Here is a 17,085-nt window from a genome sequence, read left to right on the forward strand (position 1 = left end):
CTCGAAAGCAAACGACAAAACAAAAGTGACTCAAGAAGCGTATAATTTATCGCACTCGCGACGTCGTTCGCGAATGTTAAGCGCGGTCGCATACGCGCGCTCTTTACCGCACGACCAAATGTTCCGTACAAGCGTGCGCGAACGACGATCGATTGAAGATTGACAGACGACACTGGGCGATGACATGAAAACAATAACAAAAAGAAGGAGAAGCAAACCGAGATGCCGCGATCACGTCCTCCAAAGCGCCGCCAAACCAGGACGCCATTAGCGGAAAGAATAAAACACGCAAAACAACCGCGTGTGGGGATGCAGAAAGAAACAGAGAAAGACTTCGGTAGGCAATAGCGGAAGAGTAACCCCTGGACGCTTTGTAATTAGTTTCCTGGAGGCCTTCATTCGGGGCAAAGGGGATACGAACGGCGACTGGGCGTGCAGTCATTCTGTCTCGCTTCTTTCTTTTTGTACTTTATCGCATTTTTATTTTTTTTTCCTTTTCGGCAAAGGCTGCCTCTCAAGCTGACGCGCTCGCCGAGTGGGAAAAGCGAAGACGTTTCGGACGTGCGTGGCTAAAGATCTCCGCCGCGTTTCTCCTCTCAACGTCACGACGCGAAACGCGTCGCTCAACCATGAAAAGGAAGACGTCATCAAGGTTGCCTCTGCGCCCATCGGTCCGAATTTTAATGTGGTGCGAGTTTCCGAAATTAAGTCCACATTATGCGATGACCCGTGCGGCGTCGGGATAGCAGAAACAGAATGTGTCTACTGATCCTCTCCCTTTCTCTCTCTTTCTTTTCTTCCGTCTTTCTTCGCTTTAAATTTTTGTAGTCACGCGACCAGGAGAGCAGAGCAGCAGAGCCAGTTTAGTCAGCGTGCAAAACATGTCAGGTTGTTTTCTTAATTTAGCTTCTCTCTGGAGCATATCACTGTAACGAAAAGTACGACGGCGGCTCATCTCAAAGGTGGGTGCTTCGAGATTTTGCTACTAAGTTTCTTTGGATTGTGTGCGCGCCCGCACTCCTCCTGTGGAAGACTTGGCGTCTGGACTGCGTAGCACAAGCGTGTAAGCTAGTAGGAAGAAATCTGGAGGCGAGTTTCCTTGATGTCCAAGCCTGTAGTCTTTGGGCATGGACAGAGACCCATTTTATTCTGGGATCTCCGTCGTGATTTAATAGAGACTGCCCAGAACCAACGGGAAACTGCCGAGCAGAACAAGATGTGTTTAAAGAGGAGCGCATGTGACAGCTTCTGCTGAGTAATTTGAAAACACCGGCTCATCCTGGTTTGCAGTGAAAGTTGAGCTTTACATACCACTCGAAATGGCAAAATGACGAGAAATTGCACACAATCTCTTCTGTGATCGCCGTTGCGATCCTAACTTATCCCATGAGCGGATAAAAGGTTGCAAAGCGATTGTTCTCTGGTTTCGTAGAACGCTTTGTTTGCTGATACGCACTCTTTGCTCTGGTCTAAATACGTGCACATTTTTGCGTTGGATGATTTCACAAGCTAACGCACCTTCCAGTCTCGGAAACGACACCAGTACTTCTTAGCGGGGTGCTCTAGTAACGAGGCAACCACTGACCATTATGAGGAGGCTTTAGCTCAAGAACAATTGACATTTGTCTATAGATATTGAAATACATCTAGAACGCGGAAATTTCACCATTATAGACAACCACTGAATTTAGATGAAGAAAAGTCGCTGTCTTTTCAAGAGAAAAAGCTGCCGAATAACACTAATTGTTTGGCGGTGAATTTTGATTGAGGGTTTTAGTTTTTTCCAGGTGTGGCCGAAATTAGGTGACGTGTAAAAAGTTAAAGCAAAAAGTTTACAAATCCAGAATCACGTTCTAAAAACAGACATCGAAGTTGTCTAAAGTGTATATGCTAGAATATCAGAAGGGGACAACTAGGATATACCAGTTTGCAGTTCACTCGAAATTGACACAATGCTTAAGATGGTTTTCCTGAAGTAAAAAAATAAGCGGTATATCTCAGCGCTGTGTATAATTCATGAATTCCCACCCTCCCCTTTTTAGATACATTAATAGGGTTTCTTCCATAAATTTGATAACGCTTCTTGTTATTATGATTCGCAGAGTTGTAAGGCTGATACTTGAGTTTCGTTAAGTTTTGCAAAAGTATTGACGGCGTACATAAAATTCCTTCTATCAATAGTCGGGAAATCCCAAATTTTCTTTAAAATGCAACAAACCTCATATGGTGCAATGTATGCGGAACAAAACCGTTTCTCCGCTCCCAATGTATTTAGATAGATCCTGAAGTAAAGCTGGTCTCTGGAACTACTGCTTGTGGATGCGACTGTTGAACACTGATACGGAGAACTTTTTTCCGACTCTCTGGACGTCTCCGTATGGCAATCACTGGCATGAATCATTCGCCTAACTGTAGAGGCTGCTGAGCGATAGAGTAGTAACGTAAACGAGGTACGACTTCTGAACTTACGTTTTGCCATGCTTTAAAGTACTCGAAAAACAAGCAGAAAAGCCGAAATAAAATGTATTTCAGGCGTTTACTCGCACAAACGACTGTTATGCACTACTACTTTTGCGGGGCCGCTGGTTGCTGATATTTATTTACTGCTTCTAACCCTCAGTGTTTCGACGCGGCCAATTGAAGGACCACATTGCAAACTAAACACAGCGAACATACAGTTTAAACAAAAATAAAGCAATCAACATATTTGTGCTAAAAGAAGACCTAAACAAAACAACCTAACCAAAGCATAGAAAGGTCGAAAGTCAAAGCCAAGAAACAAAGAAATGTGCGATCGACAAATAAATGCATAATTGCTAAGGGGCTAGCTAAAGAAAAATGGCTTCTACAGCCAGACGAACTGATCAATATTATGACTGAAAATGCATAGCTAACCAGGATGGCTAAGCTCTCGCTTAAACCACAACACCCCCTCCCCCCCGCCACCACCACCCCCAATACATCCGCTAACACTACCACCACCACTACACCTTAACTCATGATGCGTTAGTTGTTCTTGGCAATCACACAGTTATAATGATCGTTGTCGTCGCTACTTTGACACATAGAACCTTCTTCTCTGCTGAGAAGGGCAGGTGAGCGTTTACCTCAATTTTCAGCTGCGAAAGAGAGAAATTTATTTACAGAAAGGCAGAGAGGTCGGCCAGAGCTATAACTTGCTCTGGCCTGCTAATCTACACTGGGGAAAAGGGACGGGGAGGGAAACGGGTGATGAATGATGATGGTAAAAGGAAGAGATGCACATATACAAATTCACAGAGTTGTGGCATCTCTAAAGCCGTGCGTCCAGCCCAGTGGCTTGGATAAAAGCTATAGCTGCACTTGTTACCAGGGCTGCGCTGTTCGCATTAGGCCAAGGACCTAAAAGAAACTCGTCTGATAGCAGTCTATTATGGATCGTTGCAATGGAAGAGACAAGTTGCTGTCGTTCTTGCGCGTACGCGGGACACACGTAAAATATATGTTCAAGTGTTTCTGGCACCTCACAGCAATCACAGTTTGGGCTAGTATCCGACTTGAGCCGACTAAAGCCGACTTGAGCAGCGCGTAGGTCTTCGCGCCGATGAGACTCAGGATGTTGTGTGCGCGCGAAACCAAGCACGCGTGTTATCGCGTGCTGTCTGCGCATGCTCTCTGCCCGGCTATCTCTTATCGGGTAGCCCGTGCTGGTTTTAAAAGACCGCTCGCACGGGCCCACCGCGCGCAGTATGTAACCTGTTGGCTGCCTGTCAAGTAACAGGAATAAACGTTCTTTCGACGCTACGTCTACGCCGCCCAGTTCTTGGATGCCAGACATGACATATTGGCGACGAGGATGGGACGACCGCCGTACGGAATTCGCAGTGTGAAGAACCTGGCCTCTGTGTAAAAGCTTCCCGCCACGAAGATTTCCCTGCGGTGAAATTCCTGAAACTGGCATCACGGCAGCCGAAACTTCCAAGTGAGTCATGAGTCACATCGGCCACATTGAACCTTTCGACGAGACCACGAGTGACTGGCGCTCGTACGAGGAAAGGTTGAAAGCCTATCTTTTGGTCAACGATGTTCCAGTAGCAAAGAAGGTTCCTGCGTTCCTGAGTCTCATCGGCGCGAAGACCTACGCGCTGCTCAAGTCGCTGACGGCACCGGACGCACCGTCGTCACGAGAGTTTGACAGTCTCCTGAAACTCCTGAGCGATCACCTGGCACCGCAGTCGTCTGTCATCGCAGAGCGTGCTAAATTTTACAAGCGGTCACAGCGAAGCGGTGAGTCCATTACCGAATTTGTCGCGGAACTTCGAAGGCTGGTGCAGAGTTGCGAATTTGGAAGTTTCTTGGATGAAGCGCTCCGGGACTGTTTCGTTTGCGGCCTGCTCCGCGAGGACATTCAGCGTGTGTTGTTCACGGAAGACAAAAAGCTAACCTTCCAAAAGGCCGTAGATAGAGCTCTTGCCATGGAAACTGCAACGATTAGCGCGGCGTTCACGCATAACAGCGCATCCCCGGCGTACGAAGTGAATAAGGTTCGAGGCGAAAAGCAGTCTGTGATGTCGGCAAGCTGCTTCCGTTGCGGGTCACCCAATCACTCTAGCGAAGCATGCCCTCATATCGGCGATACATGTTACAATTGTAACCGAAAAGGGCATATTCAACGCGCCTGCAGGAAAGGAAAGAAAGCTAGGGAGGCAAAGCTCCGGAAACGTGTGAAGATGCTCACGTCCGTCCGAAACGAGTCATCTGTCTCACTTAAATCATTCAACGCAGACCCATTTACTGTACCCGTGAACGTTGACGGTGTCCTACTGACGATGGAGCTTGACACCGGCGCAGCCGTATCCGTCATATCATGGCGCGAATTCCAGAGGTTGTTTCCACGTAAGCGACTTCAGCCAGCATCGTTAAAGCTGCGCACGTATACTGGGGCCATAGTAAAACCGAAGGGTCTGGCGAAAGTCGTCGTGCGCCACAACGACCAGTGCGTGGAGCTTCCCCTGTACGTCGTGGACTCTGCAGGACCGGCACTCCTCGGCAGAGAATGGTTGCAAGATATTCGTTTGGATTGGAAGAACCTAGTTTTTTTTAATCACCTTGGTCTCTCTCGAGAAATATCAAAGCACTGGCAAGAAAAGCTGGAAGCCATGCTAGAAGCCATTCCGAACTTTTCAAGGATGAGCTAGGTACCATCACGGAAGAGCAGGCCGAGCTTGTCCTTCGCGAAGGGTCACAGCCGAAGTTTGTAAAGGCAAGAAGCGTTCCCTTTGCTCTGCAACGTGCAGTAGAAGCGGAACTTGTGAAAATGGAGAAGCTTGGCATCATAACGCCTGTTGCTACAAGCGAATACGCAACGCCCTTGGTACCGGTAGTGAAGAGGGATGGAAGCCTCCGACTGTGTGGCGATTATAAAACCACCGTCAATCCCTGTCTAGAAGTAGACCGCTACCCGCTACCTCGGATAGATGACCTTCTCGCAGCGCTTGCAGGAGGGGAGGAATTTTCGAAGATTGACCTGAGTAGGGCCTACCAGCAGGTAGTTATGGCGGAAGGCTCCCGGAAACTACTGACGATAAACACGCATAAGGGCTTGTATACTATGAACCGTCTGGCTTTCGGCATTTCGTCCGCCCCAAGCATATTTCAAAGAATTATGGACAACATGCTGAAAGGGTTGGAAGGAGTCAGTTGCTACCTTGACGACATCCTGGTCACAGGCAAGACCAAGCGAGAGCACTTCCGTAACTTGGAAGCCGTCTTGTCAAGATTGCAGGAACGCGGTGTGCGCATCCGGCGCGATAAGTGCTCGTTCTTTCAACGAGAGCTCCGTTATCTGGGCCACGTCATCAACGCCGAGGGTGTTTGCGCATCGCCTGAAAAGGTACTGGCACTACTAAATGCGCCTGCTCCAAAAGACAAGCAGCAACTGCAGTCATTCCTTGGGATGGTCAATTATTACGGCAAGTTTGTTCAGCGTCTCTCGACTTTGGCACAGCCGTTGTACAGGCTGCTAAAGCAAACAACGGAGTGGACGTGGGATGCGTCATGCCAGCTTGCTTTCACGGAGATAAAAGCAGCTATGGCTTCCCCTCCAGTTCTTGCCCATTATGATCCGAAGCGACCGCTTCAACTTGCCTGCGACGCATCTCAGTACGGTATAGGCGCAGTTCTTTCGCAGAAAATGATAAATGGATCAGTTCGACCGGTTGCCTACGCATCCCGCACCTTGTCAAGTGCCGAAAAGAACTACAGTCAGATCGAGAAAGAAGCCCTTGCCCTCGTATTCGGCGTAAAGAAGTTTCACTTCTACGTCTATGGTAGGTTCTTCACGCTTGTGACTGACCATAAACCACTGCAAACAATTCTCGGCCCGAAAACAGGCATTCCCGCGATGGCAGCTGCCCGCATGCAGCGTTGGGCGCTGACGCTGTCAGCCTACAACTATGCTCTTGAATTCAAGAAATCTTCCGATAATGCGGAAGCAGACTGTTTATCGCGCTTGCCGCTCGACAGCAGCGAAAAGCAATCAGAAGAAGAAAGCGAAATTTTTTATTCGCTTCGTTTGGAAACGCTGCCTGTCACAGGCCAAGACATCGCTCGTGAAACGAGGCGTGATCCATTACTAAGCAAGGTACTGAACTTCACAAGTGCTGGCTGGCCGTCGCATGTCGCTGAGAAGGAGTTGAAACATTTCTTCGACAAGCGTTTGGAGCTCACAGTTCATCAAGGGTGTTTAATGTACGGCATGAGAGTAGTTGTGCCTTCAAAACACCGAGCCTTCTTGCTTGAGGAACTTCATCAGGGTCATCCCGGTATCGTAAGATGCAAAGAACTCGCGAGGAGCTACGTCTGGTGGCCTGGTATCGACGCGGACCTAGAGCAACACGTGAAGAAATGTGCAGAGTGTCAACAGCAACGGAACGAACCAGCACCGGCTCCGCTTCATCCATGGTCATGGCCGACTTCGCCGTGGCAAAGAGTTCACTTGGATTTTGCTGGACCCATGAAAGACAAAATGTTCCTTGTTGCTGTGGACGCACACTCAAAATGGCCGGAAGTTTATGTCATGCAGAGGACTACGGCGTACCACACAATTCAGTGTCTCCAAGACCTGTTCTCGCGTTTTGGCGTACCCGAGACCATCGTGACCGACAACGGACCACAGTTCGTTTCCGAAGAATTCAAGAGCTTCGTCAAAGGCTTCGGTGGTCGTCATATCGTGAGTGCAGCGTACCATCCAAGCACGAATGGCCTTGCGGAGAGATTTGTACAGACAATGAAATCTGCGTTGCGGAAAGGACGACCCCAAGACTCCTTGCAGGCAACCTTACAGACGTTCCTGGTGACGTACCGCAACACGCCGCATGCGACTACAAGAGAAACTCCAGCAAACCTTTTCATAGGTAGACGACTGCGCACGAGACTCGACGCAGTCAAGCCTTCTGTCGGGGGAAGAGTGGCTCAGCAACAGCTCTCCGATATGGTGCGACGCAAGGCACGTGAGCGACTTTTCAACATCAATGATGAGGTCCTCGTGAGGAATTACAGAGGTCCTGAGAAATGGGTCCCTGGCACTATTATTCAGCAGTCTGGCCCCGTTTCATACAAGGTTCGCGTTAGAACGAATCATGGGGTGCTCATTTGGCGTCGTCATCAAGACCAGCTACTGCTCAGCATCGACAGCTCAAAGCAGAGCATCACGGAAGATTTTATTCCAGACTTCAGGGATCCTGAGAGCGCCAACGAGCCATTTCCAGCTGCGGCCCCTGCGACAACGACCGACCCTCCAGGGGAGCGACGCTATCCACAGAGGGACCGGCGACCTCCTGACAGATATCAGCCATAGCATTAGTTGCATTGTATAATGTGGCAAAAGGACTTTGTGCTCATTAGGAGGAAGGAGATGTTGTGTGCGCGCGAAACCAAGCACGCGTGTTATCGCGTGCTGTCTGCGCATGCTCTCTGCCCGGCTATCTCTTATCGGGTAGCCCGTGCTGGTTTTAAAAGACCGCTCGCACGGGCCCACCGCGCGCAGTATGTAACCTGTTGGCTGCCTGTCAAGTAACAGGAATAAACGTTCTTTCGACGCTACGTCTACGCCGCCCAGTTCTTGGATGCCAGACATGACAACTGGCACCTATCCTATGTCTATAACGGTTGGTGAATGCGACACCAAGGCGAATCCGGTGCACCGTGCTCGTGTGGCTTCGTTTGAACTTGTGAGGCATACGAAATTTCATTTCTTGGTCCCATTTGTGTAATCGCTTGTGTCGTCGATCTGGCTGGGTACAGTGTTCCAACGTACGGTTGCGTATTACGCGACGATGTAGGGCGTTTTGTGTCTGTTCGTGAGAACGGAATGCGTACTTCACAAGCATTATCTAAAGCAATTTTCGTTTCAGCGTCTGCCTGTTCGTTCCCGATCACGCCACAGTGTGAGGGTATCCATCGAAAGGTGACATTGTGGCCATTTCTAGTTGCGCGTTCGAGACACTCTGTAATTTCTATAGCCATGGAATAATACGGGCCCCGTCTGAGGACACAGTCAATCGTTTGAAGGGCTGGCTTGCAATCGCAGAATTCACAACATACGTCGGTGTAAACGATCGCCACTTCATGATATATGCCCCGTGCTTCTCTGTTTGCAGTGACTATTCATGCTGTGGTCAAATTTAAATATACAACCGCTTTAAGCTCTAAGTGGAGCCGATGAAATGGATAATTGAACTGTCAGTGAACGAATGAATTTCTTCTTTTAACATGATGCACGAAAAGCTGATAGTTGAAGATATTGTTCTTTCCAGCTTATTCAATAAGCGATGAAAGAAAAGCGTGCTATTTTGCGATCAGGTTTACCGTAAGTAACATTGAAATTGAATAATGGGCAGGTTTTATTTTATATTTCTTGTGTATGGCATGTGTTCAGTCGGCTTTCCCCGTTGGCCTGAGTGTCTTCCAGGAGTGCTTTCTTTGTTGGGTAGACATTTCAATTTCAGTGACACACATGCATGCTGCGCACTTTTGCTGCATCACGTGAAAGGCCTGCCAGCTTTAGACAGCTGCTATTACAACGGCAATTTTTTTTTTGCCTCATGCCTGCCTGTGGATAGTCGAAGACTCCAAAGCCCATAAAACGTATTCACTCACTGGGCTTCCCCTGTAACGTTTCAGGCTGTATAAAAGACGTTGAGGAGGAAACGACAAATAAAATTATCATAAAATTCCGGATTCGACGAACGATTACGTGCTTTAGCGGCGGTGGAGCCGCATACCGAACACACAATACTGCGGAAACAGTTACAGGCTAAAATTGTACACAATAGCTCGCACTGCTTTCAGGATCCTTTCCGAAAGCCATTTATGTTATTGCAGAGCTAGACAATGATAACAAAAAGTGTCACTGAACTAAAAGACGGTGGATTAGTCTGTTTCATCATGGAATCACTTTTAGAGACTTTTGCGTAGTGACGCTGTAGTGACTGGAGCACTTTCCCGCAGGGCATCGAGTGCTGCCCCGCAATACGGCCGCCAGACGCTGGTATCGGATGACCCGACGGAATTCCGAAGGCCGTACACAGATGGCCGAACCTAAAAAAAAAGTACAGACTCAAACAATGGTCCTCAAGCAGAGGCAGTCTGGAGGAGAAATAGGCGACAGAAAGAAACACCGCCTCCCGGCCGGGTGTCGGATGACCGCGGTTTTGAAGACGGCAGTTGGAGGAGAGACTCGTTCAGATTGGTTGGTTAGGTGCCACTCGGAAGCATGACTCCTCTTCAGCGAGTTGCCATACACGTTTTCGGCCAATTGTCCCCAATTTCCGAAAAAGGAAACCGATATGTCCTTACCATGGTTGATTATGCGACCAGTTACACAAATGCCATTGACCTGCCAAGCATTGAGACAGAGAGGGTCGCCGAGGGCCTTCTGAAGATGTTATATGCTCCGAGAGAGAATAATTGAGCGCTCGAATTTCCAGTAGCAGTCGCCTGTGGTAGTCGTAAAGAAAAAAGGATGGGGCCACGCGCCTTTGCATTGACTTCCGGCAATTGAACCAAGTCTTGCTTTCTGATAGTGAGCCAATCCCCAGGGTGGACATGATGTTCGCAAAATTAGAAAACTGCCACTGTTTTTGAAAATTTGATTTCCTCAAGGGGTACTGGCAGGTGCCAATGGACGAAGAGTCAAAATCAATGAAGCTCGTCTGTGTTTTCGATCGCAGCCCTGTTCGTTTGCGCCATTCTTCCTTGAGAAAGCGTTTGCTTGTGCTTCCGGATTTTACCAATTTTGCTTTATCGCCTTCGGAATTAAGACAGCACCAGCCGTCTTCACGAGGCCAATGAGGAAGCTTGTAGAAGGCCTTCCAAACATCCACTCCTATATCGATGATGTGCTCACCACTACGGAAACTTGGGAGGAGCATGGGAGTACACTCCAGTCGTTCCTTGAGCGTGTGCAACGAGCCGGTCTAACGGTGCGGCGAACAAAGAGCTCGGTTGACTTCATTTCTGTCACCTTCCTCGGACACATCGCTGGACATAACCTCCTACAACCGCAAACCGAGATACTGGAGAAGACTCAACCTGCAAAGCTGCCGGAAACGAAGAAAGCAGTGCAGTAATTTCTGGACATTACCGATTATTGCAAAGATTTCGTCCCCAACTCATCAGAAATGGCCCTTCCTTTGCGAGAGTTGACCCGAAAGAAGGCGCCAAAGAGGGCGATATGGGGAAAGACAGTACAAGAGGCATTCGAATTGCTAAAGTGGATGCTTTTCAATCAGCTGATCTTGAGGGCCCCTGACTTCACGAAGTCAGTCGTGCTGGGCACTGATGCTTCTTCGAAAAGCTTGGGGGCCATCTTCATGCAGCGGAATGGCGATGTTCCCCATACAGTGGCATACGCCAGTCGCCAACTTCTGCCACGTAAGGAAAACTACTGGAAGATTTAACGAGAGTTTCTGGCGCTTGTGTGGGCAGCTAAAAAAATTAATGTATTCTTGTTGGGCAAGTAAGTCATTTATGATGCAATGCCACCGTGAGTCTTGCATATGTAAACTTTGCGAGGCATGGAAACAATCGTGTGCTGCACTGAAGTTTGTCTCTTATGGAGTATGAGTTCACCGTGCAATACATGAAGTTCCGTGAAAATGTAGGGGCCGACGACATGAGCGTCGTATAATCATCATACAAACAATAGTAACCATTAATACAATAGTTTTATATGACTTAGTGTACCGGGTAGGACGTGGGTGTGATTGCATTAAAAAGTAATTTTTTGAGGTGAGCGAAGCATATTGATATGTACAGTCGCGGTCAAAAATACGCGGCCCACGGCTCCAGTCGGCGGAGCGGCCGCGAGCCGCACCGCGGCGCTCGCGTCGGCGCTGCGAGAGTTTGCGCTCTGACGACAGGTATCTCCCTCGCTCTCGGGCGGATACGTAACGGACGATACGTAACGGGCGGATACGTAACGGATACGGACGATACGTAGGGAGATACCTGTCGTCAGAGCGCAAACTCTCGCAGCGCCGACGCGAGCGCCGCGGTGCGGCTCGCGGCCGCTCCGCCGACTGGAGCCGTGGGCCGCGTATTTTTGACCGCGACTGTACGTGCATGCGCTTGCATGTAAATAGTCAATGCTGCTTTATACTTATATTGGACAACCCGTCGTTATTCAAGTGAACCGAATGACGAACAGGTGCGCCCATGTTTGTGTTTGTGTCAGCGTATGTGATCGGGACAGTGCAACAGTAAAAAGTTGTGCCCCCTGAAAACTCCTTTAAATGGGGGGGGGGGGGGGAGGGGGTGATTGTAGTGAAAGGAGTACTCCTCGATAAGACACTGAATACGGCCCCGCAAGGCGGCAGTCAGACAGTAATATCAGACGAGCCGGTGGAATTATGAAGAGCGTCCTGTCCACCACAGTGAAACCTAACAAAAATGAAACAGACTAAAAGAGAGCTCCTTCGGCACAGGGTGTCTGGAAGAGAAATATGCGAAAAAGGAAGCACCACACCCAGGCCGGGTGTCGGATGACCACGGGTTTGAGGACGGCAGTTGGAGGAAAGGCGCGTTCAGCTTCGGATCAGGCGAGCGATAAGACAATAGCAGGAACGAAGTTGGCAAGTGACTTTGCGCTAAGCAAGGCGCCGTCATCGCCAACTCCGCCGGTCGCTGCCGCCGCTGTCGATGACGACGGTAATTAGGCACAACCAAGTCGCTACCTGCTCTACAGTCACAGCGCGAAACTTCGCTGACGAACTGATATCCCCGCAGTGCGTCGGATGATGGACGTATAACCTGTGAGCCCTCTACTAAAATGTCATTGATTTTCATGCACCATGTCTTGTTATATCCCACTCGATGTCTGATTTTTCTGTGAAGTGTTCGTTTTTTTTCGTAGTATTTCTTTCTTGTACTTTCGTTATTGATTTTTAATATATATACATAAAGTCATAAAGGAAACGCAGGGAGGTTAACCAGGCTCAGCCCGGTAGGGCAAATTGCACTGGGGAAGGGGGAAAGGGGATTGAAAGAGGAGAATGAAGAAAGAAATTCAGTCTCCAGTGTTACGCACACAAGCGTTCACCACTGAGTCAGTCACAGATGGTCATAGAGGCTGGTGCATTTCAAGAAACGCACCAGTGCCGTTGTGGTCTTGAACATAGTAGACGCACGAGGCCACGGGCCCAAGATCTTCTCCTCTGTGAAAGGATGGTCGTCTAAGTGCTCCAAAGCTGTGCGAAGGGCACTCCTCTTGTGTACGTATGTAGGCAGTCACACAGGAGATGATTGGTCGTTTCTTCAACAACACATCCGCTGCAATTGGGACTGTCCGCCTTTCCAATTAGGACTGAGTAGGCGTTTGTGAAAGAAACTCCTACTGGCAAGTGGCATATTAGCGTTTTTTTTTCTCGTCGGTTATACCAGGTAAAAGTTGCAATGTCATATGCGGGTCCGTGGCATATAGGCTCCGGTTGGTGAACTTCGGTGGGTTTCATTTTTTACATTAATAAAATGGGCAAGACCGCTGAGTTGCCGCGCTGCATCCGTTCTCGGCAATGGTATATATCGAAGTGCTTTCACATACATCATGTGACTTACGGGCATCTTTGTCGGCACTTTCATTGCCAGCAATTTTGCAGCGCCCGGGTAGCCACTGTAAATACAATGTCATGGCTTCCGTCCACCGCTTGATGGTAGCGTAATCGTATCTCTCCTACCAATTGTTCATGTTGGCTGTGGCGCAAAGCTAATAAGAGTGATTGCAGGGCTGCTTTTGAATCGCAGAATATAGCCCAGTGATTTGGTGATTGTCGCTGCACACATAGCAATGCGCTACGTAGGGCGCAAAGTTCGGATCCAGTCGATGTTGTGACGCGGCTGATCTTGACATTCTTCCAGATTGATATCGACGGAATGACTACCGCACCAGTAGTGCTGGTTAGAGTCGAAGAGCCATCTGTATGAAAGCGAACTTGGAGCATGAATCATAGAGTAGATGTAGAGCGGCTTGATCCAGTGCACAAGTTGGCAAGTCGGACTACTTTTGAATTCCTGGAATGGAAAGCCACACTTGTTGCTGCCGGAGGCATCACATATGACAAGGTGATCTCGCTGCAGGGGTCAAATCGGACGGAAGAGAGGATCGGTACGAGGCTACAATGCCCGAAAAAGTTGCATCTGGTCTACTTTCCAAGAGAGAAGCAAGGGGTTCATATTCGAGCCGGGAAAGGTGACGAAGGTGATTTCTAGGGGTGTCTGTGACGATATATGTCCTGACTGGATGTTCCTTGGCGATGGCAATTGTTGCGGCTGTTGAAGCTCATCACGGTAGACCCAGACATGTTCTAAGCGCTTGAGCTTGCATGCTCTCAAGCACTCTGAGATTTGTCCTCCGGGCGATTGACAGTACCGGTGTGATGTAACGCAAGAAACCCATGAAGAGCGCTTTGTCCAGTTGAAGCATAGAACACACCGATGGCCCCCATGGTTTTGAAGCAATGGCTTTGAAAAGGTGACTGATTGAGAGAAGTCTCTTCCTTAGGTAGGATACATGAGGGCTTCAGGAGAGGTCGCGGTCACGAATCATCCCTAAAGATATATGGCTTCTCCTGTATAGGATAGGCTGGCCGTAATTAGGCACCGGGTATACAGTCATCGATTTTCGCGTGAAAGTGACTAATGCGCACTTTTCTGTTGAAATTCTGAGGCCTTGTCTCTCAAGACGTCATTGTTGCAGCCTTTTGTAACCTTGCGGTAACCTGCAGCAGAGTTACTCCTGACGCCCAGATGCAAATGTCATCCGCATAAATTGACACACTGACCGACTATCGCAGGAATTCCGACAGCCCAATCAAATCAGGTTGAATAAAACCGGGCTCAAAACGTCCCCTAGCGGAACTCCACGGCTGGTGTAGTAGTCGGAAGTTTGACCATCCTGGGTGACTACAAGGAAGCCCCTCTCAGTCAGGTAGTTCCGAATAAACTGAAAAGTGCAGCCTCCGTTTCCAGCAGCAATGAGCGCGTCAAGAACGGCTTCGTGAGAAACATTATCATAAGTGCCCCTCACATCTAAACATAGCGTTATAGAGAGGCGTTTGGATGATTTCTGTTGTTCAATCGAAGACACAAGATCAATGCCGTTGTTGACCGACGAATGGCCACGTCGAAAACCTGTCATCGCGTCTGAATAAACATTGCACTGTTCAAGAAACCACTTGAAGTGCGTGAGGATCATCCTTTCCATCAACTTGCCAACACAGCTGGCGAGAGCAATAGGTCGATATGATGTCAGTTCAAGGATAGACTTCCCATGCTTTAGGATTGGGACAAGACGGCTACGCTTGCACTCAGAAGGAACTAGTCCGTCGCTCCTCGAGACGTTGAGCTGACGCAACAGGATTTCTTGTGCTTCATGGTCAAGGTGGCGGATAACAGCGTAGGTGACGTTGTCGGGTTCGGGCGAGGAGCAACGCCAACTGCTAGTGGCCAGAGCAGCCTCCAGTTTGTTGGTTGGAGAAAGAAAGGTTCGTCCATTGCGGAAACTTGCATGAAGGGAACTTCGTACAATTCAAGGTCCTTTAGTAGCTCTCTATCACCTGCAATTGCTTCACAAAACTATTCTCCAACATCCACTTCTGGACAGCCTTGGTGGATAACCAGTGCTTTAAAGGGTGTGGCGTTGCTGAGGAGAACAGCGAAGGCCTTGGATAGTTCACCACACGCGAGAGAGAGAACTGTGCGTGGGTCCAATGAGTTACAAAATGATTGAGTTTTCATTGCGCATTTGCAAATGGCGTCTCCCGTCCATTTTCTTCGCGTAGCAGACCTGCAGGCGTGGCACTAAAGTTTCTTACAGATGTAAGACCTCGGTGTTTTAGAAAACTGAAATAACAACAGCGGCAAGAGTTGTTCCTCTTGCGTTATCATTCCAAGTGGCAATTATTTTGTCAATTTTGCGCTCCCACATATTTCTGACGACACTTTTCTATTCACTGAAAGTGCGACGAATTCGTGAGAAATGGTGGCACGGAAAAATGGCCGCGTATGTAGGAAAGGCCAAGACCACCCCGACGACCAGCAACAGCGAACCGTGACCACCGAAATAGCGAGGTTTCGTCACAATGTGTATTCTGTGTACGTCTACACATGAACTTGAAGCGCACGCAGTCTCAATCAAGCTAACGAAAAATAAGAAAGTAACAGAAAAGTAATAACAAAATTTTTCTGCCATAATCACGCGCATTCCAAAACGACGGTTATATATTTATACTTGGCCGTTCCATGTATTTGCTTAGACCTTCTAGTTTCTCATCACATTTATTACACCTTACACTCACCAAACCGAAACGGAACACGGTTTCAGAGCGCAAACGACCACGTGCTGAGAGAAGCGAGATGACAGAGCTCCGAGAGAGCGGCGAGCTGAAAATACGTGTGAAAAAAATACACATCGAAACGAGCGAGCTCAAACTTGCCGTCGGCAGGCCTCACGAGAGTGCCGCGTAAATCGAGACGGTCGGACGCACGCTCCCGAGCGAGCTCTTTTGCATGCAAGCGCAGAGCAGCAGCCCGCGCCTTCGACGCACTCTGAAAGGGCGAAAGGGGTGAAAGTGTAGTGGAAGGGCGCCAGTTCCAAGAGCCGCCTCTGCTCGCTCGCCCATAAATCCCGCTGAGAGCGAGAGAGAGCGAGCGGGCGAGAAAACGAGTAAAGGAGAAGGCGTCGTCGTCGCTGGCTTTACGACCCGGACGCAGAGCGCACCCGACTCGAGGTCTCGCTTGTAAAAACTGGAGGCCATGTGCTGCAGCCTACGCGGGCGCGCCCCTCCTCAACTCTTCTGCGCGCGCAAACCCATCCGCGCCCTACATATCGATCCAACGCCCGAGCCCTAACCGAGCTCCCCCCCCCCACGCCTCCGCGCTCCCGCCCCACCTTCTACGCCTCAGCCACCGCTGGTCGTAAAAGAGGAGCGCCTCGCGCGCGCAAGCAGCCGCCTCTCCCGGATCGTACGGTACGGCTCGCTGGTGAGATCGACTGTTGGAGGAAGAGGCGTGCGGAGAAGGGGCTGGTGGGGTGGAGGAGGAGGGGCTGGGTGGGGGGGAGGAGGGGTGGTACCGTGCGCGCCAGTGGTGGTGGCGGCATCTGTTTTCTCGCCGCCGTGCTGCACGAGGCTGCCGACGTGACCTCGTTTCCTGACCGCCGAGCTGCAGAGCAGATACCGCTCGCGCGCGTCCTCTCATCGGTGGCCTTCCCCTCGGCTCGTGGCTGCCCGTGGACGCGCGAATCGATATCGAACCCCAGAGATGTTGTTTCCGCTAGTGCTGCTGCTGCTGCTGCTGCTGCTGTTCCCGCTAAAGGCCTGGACTCTCTTGCAGGGGCTCAAAACAGAGAGTAGAGACCTTCGCGTTCCAGTGGCTTTTGTGGTTGTGTAGGAGAGCCCCTCCTTTTCTTTTTTTAGCCTCTCTCTCTCTTACTCTCGCTCACTCACTCTCACGCGGATGCTTTGGAGCCTGAGGCGCGGTGTGGCTTTGAAAAGGAGCTCGGTTTGTCACGCGGACGCTTGCTTTACCTTGGCCGAAATTTCCTTGTAA

Source organism: Dermacentor andersoni, chromosome 5 (genome assembly GCF_023375885.2).
Source record: "Dermacentor andersoni chromosome 5, qqDerAnde1_hic_scaffold, whole genome shotgun sequence".
NCBI classification, from domain to species: Eukaryota; Metazoa; Arthropoda; class Arachnida; order Ixodida; family Ixodidae; genus Dermacentor; species Dermacentor andersoni.